At 39.9% G+C, this 9,878-nt stretch overlaps 1 pseudogene; it reads left to right on the forward strand.

The window, feature by feature from the left end:
- Positions 1 to 5,616: 5,616 nt before the first annotated feature.
- Positions 5,617 to 8,707, forward strand: LOC111197353 (uncharacterized protein K02A2.6-like; annotated as a pseudogene).
- The last annotated feature ends 1,171 nt before the right edge of the window (positions 8,708 to 9,878 follow it).

Consider the following 9,878-nt stretch of genomic DNA (forward strand, 5'->3'; position numbering starts at 1 on the left):
CTGCTACAGTCCTACAGCCGCCAGTTTACCAGCACAAAAATCCACTCAGCAAACTTAATCAGAATCATTTACAAAGAAAGATCCTTATGACAAGAAAATCCTCTGTACACTGAAACTGAAAAACACACTCTACATTTATCCAAATTATACAGATTTTATTTAATATAATGATATAATGTAGCCCGGGCATAAATATTACCCTTTAATGTTTTACTGTGTAAATCAGTTAATTTAGACACTGTCACTTTAAGGGTCAGTAAGTTAGTTAGACTGTAAAGTGTTCCTAATGTTTTCGGGAGCAGTCAGAGTAAACTATTGGGTGAAAACCAAGTCTGTTAAGATTCCTCTGTTCTGATTGGTGGGGGAAGGACTTGAGATAGCGGGGAGTAGTGTTTAGAGGGGAGATGGAAGAGAGCGCGAGAGACTGGAGAGTGGATAGAGAGGCGGGAGGGTGTAGAGAGAGACAGGAGAGGGAACCAGGGGGGAAGTATGGAAAAGTGGAGTAAAAAGTTGTATTTCGAGTGTAACAACCCTTTATTTCAGTAATAGGGGTAAGACCAAGATATATTCTCTTGGTTAAACAGTGTTACGTGAGTTATAACCATGTTTGTAAACGGACTGAAGTGCTGCAGTTAGCTTTTGAAGTGAGCTAACTGGCTAGTTGAGTTAGCCGAGTGTGATGGAGCTAGCCAATGCTCAGGGACTGTATTTGCTCAGTGTGGCTCGGGCGTAAAGAAGACGCCATAGCAAAGGTCAAATAGACCCCCTGTGACTAGGTAAAGACAAAGATACAAAGATCTCTGCCTCCACCGTGCCTCTGGTCGGCATGGTTCTCCGTTCCTGTTCTCCTACAGACACTGAACTGTAAGCTAAACATCTCCCAATTCCAGAAGGGGCTAGCCGAGTAACCATGCCACACACAAGCATCATACAGGCCTGCAACTCTTGTTGTTTTGGAGTGTGAGTGTGTGTGTGTGTGTGTGTGTTCAAGTTTCTGAGTTAATTGTTTAGCTGGTTGATTCTCACCAGTAGTTTGGTTGAGTGGAGTTGATAAAGAGAGAAGCTTAATTTCATTACAGTGTACGTAGAAAAAAACTACATTCCATTTTAAAAGGGATGTTAATAGTCTAAATTAAGCTGCATTATTTTAGTACTGTGAAAAGGTCAAAGCTCTACTTTTATTTATTTTGTTACTATTCTATTTTTCTAATGAGTATTTTATTTAAATTTGAGCACTTTAGTTTGTATATTTTGTGTTTGGTTTCTAAAATTGCGAACTGTGGGGTTATAGTCAATATAATATTGTATTTTTATATATTGCATAATTGCATTTGAACCCTAAAGTATAAAAGTGAGATTCTAAATAATACGAAATAAAGCCAATTAATATTTAACCCTAAAATGTGTCTGGTTTAATACATTTCTCTTTTTCTATACTTTAATGATACAAGTTGGGTATTTTTATTTGTGTTTAAAATCTGAACACTAACTCTAAACAACGAACCCTAGCCTCACCTGCTATAGATATAGGGACATATCACTACACAGCAGAGGTGTCAAGTAACGAAGTACGAAGTACTGTACTTAAGTACCCTTTTTAGGTATCTATACTTTACTCCATTACTTATTTTTCTGCCTACTTCTGACTTCTACTCCTTACATTTTCACACAAGTATCTGTACTTTCTATTCATTACATTTTTAAAACAAACGTTACTCGTTACTTTATGTATGTATATATATATATATATATATATATATATATATATATATATATATATATATATATATATATATATATTATATGTGACGGGGGTGAGGGGAGGGGTTGTGTGGATGGGCTGTGTGTTGTTTTTGTTTTCTTCATTTTTCAGGCAGTGAGATTTTAATGTTTTTTAATGGTACGGACATGAATACCTCATATACTCCTGTGTGTGCACAATGTATCTCTCTCTCTCTCCACACACACAAACAAACTTGGGCTACACAGAATGTCTTTGCACCAAAGGGTACAGTTTATCTTATCACTTCAAGGTATTTCATGGAACTCGCACATTTATGTTCTGGCAGTTGTGCAGGCTTGAATACTACCTCTGTTTGGAAGTCTAATTGAATTCCAATAAAGTTTGAGAGAACATGCTACTTGAGTTTGTCTTTGATTATGCTGTGTCTTGGGCCACATATAGAACTAATCAGTTTTTAAATTAAGCATTCAATCCATATAGTAGCATCTACCCTTTTTTTAAAGGTTACTTTATACTTTTGTACTTTAAGTAGTTTTTGGAACACATACTTTTTTACTTTTACTTGAGTAAAGAGGTCAAGTTGATACTTCAACTTTTACGAAAGTGTTTTTAAACTGCAGTATCTATACTTCTACTTAAGTAACAAATGTGTGTACTTTTGACACCACTGCTACACAGTGGGCACGAGTGCTACATAATTAAGTTTTTAATTTCAATATAATGTGCATGTGGATCTGAAACATACATTCTGTACAGATTTAGTTTTTTTGTAAAAACAACAATTTTATAGTTTTCCTCTGACATCTAGCATATTTGCCTTGTGATCTCAGTAATATATACACTTGTGATTTCATTGTTTTATGTTGTTTTTACTTCAGTTTATATATATATATATATATATATATATATATATATATATATATATATATAATTTTATTTCTAATTTTTCCAATTATTCAACCCACACAGGACTCCCCCTATCACTAGTAATGCCCCAACACACCAGGAGGGCAAAGAATAACACATGCTTCCTCCGATACATGTGAAGTCAGCCACCGCTTCTTTTGGAGCTGCTGCTAATGCAGCATTGCAGAGCAGCCAGCGCGCTCGGAGGAAAGCACAGCAACTTGGTTCCAGTACATCAGCTCACAGACACCCTGTGCTGTGGACATCACCCTAGGAGTGATGTGGGGAGAGAGCGCCATCTACCCACCCGGAGGGAGCAGAGCCAATTGTGCTCCCTCTGAGCGCCGGAAGTTGATGGCAAAGCTGCATGAGCGGGGGTTGGAACCTGCAATCTCCCGCTCATAGTAGCTGCGCTTTAGACCGCTGGACCGAAATACTTCAGTTTTATGTTAATTAATGAGAACATGTTTTAAAATTACCATTAGTATTATTAATGAGCAACAGTTAATTAAACAGTGCCATATAAGGCTTTTGTTAACTTTTATTTTTTTTTATTTTATGTTATAATAAAGGGAGGAAAATGTTCTTTCAATCATGTTTAGCTTCACTCACTTTATTCCACTGAATAATCATATAAAATTCTTACATTAACTGTTCTACACAATAGAGACACATTATATATTAGATACAGAAATGTGAAGCTCTACTGGAATAAAGCATAATTATCTCAAAAACATACATACTACACATCCTCTATAAGGTGTGTGAGTGTTTTGTGTTTAAATATCAGTGTTTCTAATAGATTATTATTTCTCTCTCAGGATGGCTGGGTGTAATCTATCAGAGAAAAGCTGTGCAGTTCTGGCCTCAGCTCTCAGCTCAAACTCCTCAACTCTGAGAGAACTGAACCTGGGTAATAATAAACTGCATGATTCAGGAGTGAAGCTGCTCTCTGCTGGACTGGAGAATCCACACTGTAAACTGGAGACACTGGAGTAAGATCATCACTTACACTCACTCACGAACACAGTCTCTTTTATTTTTGCACACAAACACACTCTCATACACACACAGACTATTAATCTCTCTGAGTAAAAGTATTGAATATTATTATCTTATTGTATCTCAGAGACCCCACAACATGCATTAGTGGACCTGAAGAGATATTATATTACATTTTCCTGCAATATAGCAATATATTACAAACTAATAAAAAATCAACACCAGCAGCATCATAATCTACATTGTTTGTTATAATTGCTAGATATGGATCATCCTCATTTAATTAAAGGAGTTTTGGCTTTAAAAAGACATATGTTGAAAACAGTTACCATTTAGAAAAGCTAGAAGTTGCTAAGCTAAGTTGTTTCAGCATCTGTGAACTAATCACAGCTCACAGTATGAAGAATAGGAAATGGTTTGAGAGTCGTCTGTCTGATACAGTCCTACAGCAGCCAGTGTTCCAGCACAACAACCCACTCAGAAAACTTCACAGAATCATTTATAGAGAAAGAGCCTTATGACAAGAAAATCCTCTGTACACTGTGACTGAAAAGCACACGCTACATATTTCTCCAAATTCTACAGTTTTTATTTATATTTTTTTATAATCAAGTCAATATAAGGGGCACTGTTGGTTTCAGAGTCTTGTTCTGTTTTTGCTAGAATGCTTCAGTGAAACAGATGAAAAAGACCTGCCCAGCTAGCATATCAACTTTGAATCAACGTTGAATCAACATCAAATCTTATGGTTGAATCAACGTATATATATAATGGTTAACACTATAATGAGTAGTTTATTAGCTGATCAGTTGCATCCGGTGGAAAACATGCAATTTTAGGACAGAGACCAGCATTAAGAAACTCATTTAAACTAAGTATAGTACTAAATTTTTTGTGATTATAGCTTACAGTAAGTCCTGCAATCTTATGTAACCCAGACAAAAATAGGTATGTGTATGTTAAAACAGGAAGAGAAAAAAATATAGTTAGTAGGTGTGGTAACTCTAGGTAATTCTCCAAATCACCTAAGCAGAAATGCAATACCACCCCAGTCCAGTAGGTGGCACTATTTAGACAAGATAAGTATAGCAAGGATAGAAAAGAAGCCACGTCCTAGTTGGAGAGATGTGTAATGAGAGTGCTGATGGCTCAGTGTGGATGCCATGTGAAATCTTCGAAATAAAGAAAGCAAACCTGATTTCATTGAGTGGAATACTTATCTCTGAGGATCAAGTTATCACATTTTGGCGACGAGGATTCTGGATGGTGGAAAGGAGTGTGTGATTGTGAACGGATTCTCCTGGCACATGGCAGATGGTAAGAGCAGAGTGCTAGTGCTGTTGGATTGAAGGCCTTGACCAAACCACAACTATGGCTGCGATGATGATAGGCACCTTGTCAGCATTTGATGCAAAAGAGCAGACTTTTTGAGTACTGCACAATTCTCGATCAGTTTTTTTAAAGAAAATGAGATTGATGATGGTGATAAACAAAGGGCTATCTTAATCAGCGTGGTAGGTCCAGCCACATACAAACTAATGCGAAACCTAGTGAGTCCAGATAAGCCAAGTGCAAAGACATATGACCAGTTGAAGCAAGTCATGAAAATATATATCAAAGATATAAATTTGACTCACGTTCCCGGTTGCCTATTGAATCTGTGAGTGCATATGTGGCAGAGCTCAGACAGCTCGCTCACGATTGCAACTTTGGTACTACACTGGAACAGATGTTACGAGATTGTCTGGTCTGTGGTATCAATGATGATAGGATTCAGAGATGTCTTCTGTCCGAAACGGATCTGACTTTTGAGAAAGCTTTTCAGATAGCAGTAGCTGCTGAAACTGCAAGTAGAAAAGCCCAAGACCTGCAAAAGACTACTATACCGTGTAACACTGTACAAACTGAGGGCCATGAGAAAAGTGTAGAATGGAAAAATAAAGAGAGAGGGTGTTATCGTTGTCATGGAAAGCAGCACAGTGCAGCTGAGTGTAAATTTAAAGAAGCCAGATATCATTCCTGCGGAAAGATTGGACACATCGCCAAGGCATGTAAAAACACTAATAAACATACTGCACGTTCCAGTGACCCAAAAGCCCACAATTCACAACGACGACATGGACGCCCACGACCACACAGGTCTCACAATGTGGGACAGACTAAGGATGATAGTTGTGATCAGGATGAAGAAGCATTCACATTGGCATGCATGAAAACAGAAACTTCAATACAGAGAACTAAACCACTCGAAGTTGAAATTGAAGTAAATAAAGAGAAAGTAAACTTTGAAATAGACACAGGATGCAGTGTAAGCATAATGAGTGACAAAAAATTCAAGGAGGCATGGGAAGAGAAAAAGAGCCCCAAATTAAAAGTAACAAAACTGTCTCTAAAATCTTACACTGGAGAGAAAATCCAAATTGTGGGAGTTGCCAACGTAGATGTGAACTATGCACAGCAACTGAAGACATTGCCCCTAGTGGTAGTGAAAGGCACTGGGCCTACATTATTAGGCCGTGGATGGCTTGAAGCCTATTATACCTGTGTTGAAGCCAGATGGCTCCATCAGAATATGTGGAGATTACAAACTAACTGTAAACTGTGCTTCTTCACTTGAGCAATACCCTATTCCCCGTGTTGAAGACCTCTTCAATATCCTGGCAGGAGGGAAGCAGTTCTCCAAACTCAGCAGATCGGGATGGATGATGAGTCTAAGAAATACCTGACTATAAACACGCACAGAGGGCTCTTTACCTACAACAGGCTGGCATTTGGAGTCTCGTCCGCTCCTGCGATATTTCAGCGAACAATGGAGAGTTTGCTGCAAGGACTGCCAAGAGTAGCTGTTTACCTTGATGATATTTTATTGACGGGAAGGGACACAGCAGAGCACCTGAGTACCTTGGACGAGGTACTCACAAGACTCGAAGAAGCTGGACTAAGACTGCACACAGGCAAGTGTTCATTCTTGCAAGACCAGGTTGAATACCTGGGTCACAAGATTGATGCTGAAGGCCTGCACCCAGTGCAAACCAAGGTGGAAGCTATCGAGGAAGCTCCACGTCCAACTACAGTAACCGAGCTGAAAGCATATCTTGGCCTTTTGAATTATTATAACAAGTTCCTGCCTAATCTTGCCACATGTTTGGCTCCACTGCACAGATTGTTGAAAAAGGATGCTCCATGGACCTGGAAACAGGACCAAGAAGATGCATTTTTGTTGTCCAAACGGCTGTTGAAATCAGCAAAAGTCTTGTGTCACTATTCGGCAGACAAAGAACTTGTGTTGGCCTGTAACGCCTCGCCGTATGGAGTTGGCGCTGTGCTATCGCACATCATGGAGGATGGACATGAAAGACCCATAGGCTTTATGTCATGCACACTGACTCCAGCTGAGAAGCGTTATTCACAGCTCGACAAGGAGGGGTTGGCTATCATATTCGGAATCAAGAGATTTCATAAGTACATCTATGGACGAAAGTTCACGATCACTACTGATCACAAGCCATTGCTCTCCCTTTTCCATGAAAAGAAGCAGGTACCACAAATGGGGTCACCGAGAGTGCAGCGATGGGCAACACTCTTGAGGGCGTATGAGTACAAGTTGGTGTACAACCAGGCAAAGATCACGCAAATGCTGATGCGTTGAGCAGGTTGCCACTGCCTCAAACAGAAGAGGAGGATGATACAGGACAGGTCTTAATGCTGGATGTGATGGAAGACCCACCAATCACAACGGCTCAAGTAAGGCACATGACGGCAAAAGATGAAATGCTTTCACAAGTGCTGTTGTGGTGTTTGAAGGGTTGACCAAAAGAGGTGGATGTAAAATTCAAAGCCTACAGTCAGAGGAGGATGGAACTCAGTGTCAAAGATGGATGTGTGCTTTGGGGAGCTAGAGTGGTTGTGCCAAAGAAGGCGAGGATCACCCTACTAAAGCAACTGCACACTTGGCTCCCAGGCATCTCCATAATGAAAAGTTTGGCACGTTCATACATGTGGTGGCCAGGAATGGATGCTGACATTGAGAAAGAAGTACAGACCTGCAACACATGTCAGGAAAACAGAAAAGCTCCAGCTACAGCGCCTCTACATCCTTGGGAGTGGTCTGAGAAGCCCTGGAGTAGACTACATGTTGTTTACGCAGGCCCTTACTTAGGAAAGATGTTTCTCATCATTGTCGATGCGCATTCCAAATGGATTGACGTGTATCCCGCAAGCAACGCAACCAGTCAAATTACCATTGAAAAACTCAGACAATGCTTCAGTACCCATGGCCTGCCCCAAACTATAGTATCGGACAATGGCACATGTTTCTTGAAACAGAATGGCATACAGCATGTGACTTCTGCACCTTTTCACCCAGCCTCAAATGGCCTAGCTGAAAGAGCGGTGCAAACGTTCAAACAAGGAATAAAGAAAGCAAAAGGAGATACTCTGGAAACAAGAATAGCAAGATTTCTGTTCAATTACAGAATCACACCCCAAACGACCACAGGCTTGTCTCCAGCAGAAATGTTGTTTTTGGGAAGACTACGTTCCACACTGGATCTTCTGCTACCTGATGTGAAGTCAAAGATTCAAAAGAAACAACTCAAACAGAAAGAACACCATGACTCACACAGCAAGTGGAGAAGCTTTTCTCCAGGTGACGATGTGTACATCCGAAACTACAGTCACGGACCAATGTGGATTCCTGCTGTCATTGAGATGTGCACAGGGCCTGTCTCCTATACAGTGCAGTCGGGAGATGGCCGTGTCATGAGACGTCATGTGGATCAAATCCGAAAACGACATGTTGAGTTGATTGAGACATTTACTCCAGACAAGACACTTGAACCTGTGACTGTTCAGATTCCGGATGAAACAGCATCACCCTTACCAAGTGATGGTGTTCCCGCTTCAGTGGGAGAGGTAGTGAGTGAGCCCACTAATACAGCCAAGGTTCACCCTCCAGCTGTTCTGCCAGATGTGAGAACAGACCAACCACTGGTGCTGCGCTGCTCTGAGCGTACAAGGAAGTCTCCTACTCATTTGAAAGACTTTGTAAAATAGTAGTGAGTTCTCTCAAGCTAGAGCAAGAATGCGCTCTGAGACTCACTGGAAGGCTTGTAGTCCACCCACCTTCCTAGTTGTTATTTCTAAAGTTTAAAAATTGGAAAAAAAAAGAAAGAAAAATACTGTGTGATCAATGTTATTGTTTTGTTAAGGTTATGTAGTTGAGTCACATATAGTAGAGTATGTTTGAAATAGTACATGATGTAATTGATAACAGTTCAGGCAACAGTTAAGGTAAAACCTATTTTAGTAGTTTATACTTAAGGGGTGAGGGATGTGGTAACTCTAGGTAATTCTCCAAATCACCTAAGCTGAAATGCAATACCACCCCAGTCCAGTAGGTGGCACAATTTAGACAAGATCAGTATAGCAAGAATAGAAAAGAAGCCACACCCTAGTTGGAGAGATGTGTAATGAGAGTGCTGATGGTTCAGTGTGGATGCCATGTGAAATCTTCGAAATAAAGAAAGTAAACCTGATTTCATTTAGTGGAATACTTATCTCTGAGGATCAAGTTATCACAGTAGGTAATCATTATAAATTATATTAGGAAAAAGCAGTAAAATATTAATAAAATTATTAATTGGGTTGCAAGAAATAAATGTCTGTGTAAAAAATAATTATGTGTAAAATGTAAGAACTATCTTGTGTAATCTACACGTTTAAAGTGTGTAATCAATCCTAGCCAGTGAGAATTCAGCAGGTTGTCATAGAGACGGAGCAGTAGAAGGTTCCAGAGAAAAAAAGAGGAGGGGGAAGGGTGAGCACGAGGCAGGAGTAGGTTGTGAGTTCGCTGCCTAGCCAGCTAAACAGTTTCTCCACTCGAGAAATATGTTAGTTTAGAGTTTATTAAGTGGGTAACAACCTCGGACAGAGTGTTTATCTACCTTTTTGAGTGCTGGACTGTATATGCATCCCGTGTCAGTGTTTCTGCTCGAAACCTGGAACTCACGAGTCTGCTAGCTGGCTAAGTTAGCTGCGTGGAGCTAAAGGGTGTGCTAAACCCTGCATCAGAGCAACGTTCCCCATTGAACTGTAAAAGCAAGGTCAGTTATAACTTTGGAAGATATTGTCAACAGCAAGAGTCGACAGAGTTAATTCCCAGTGGAACTAACACAGTTGGACTGAAGGAGAACTCTCTTTTAACTACATGCTTGCTGCTGAACTG

This window comes from Astyanax mexicanus, chromosome 8 (genome assembly GCF_023375975.1).
Source record: "Astyanax mexicanus isolate ESR-SI-001 chromosome 8, AstMex3_surface, whole genome shotgun sequence".
NCBI lineage: Eukaryota > Metazoa > Chordata > Actinopteri > Characiformes > Acestrorhamphidae > Astyanax > Astyanax mexicanus.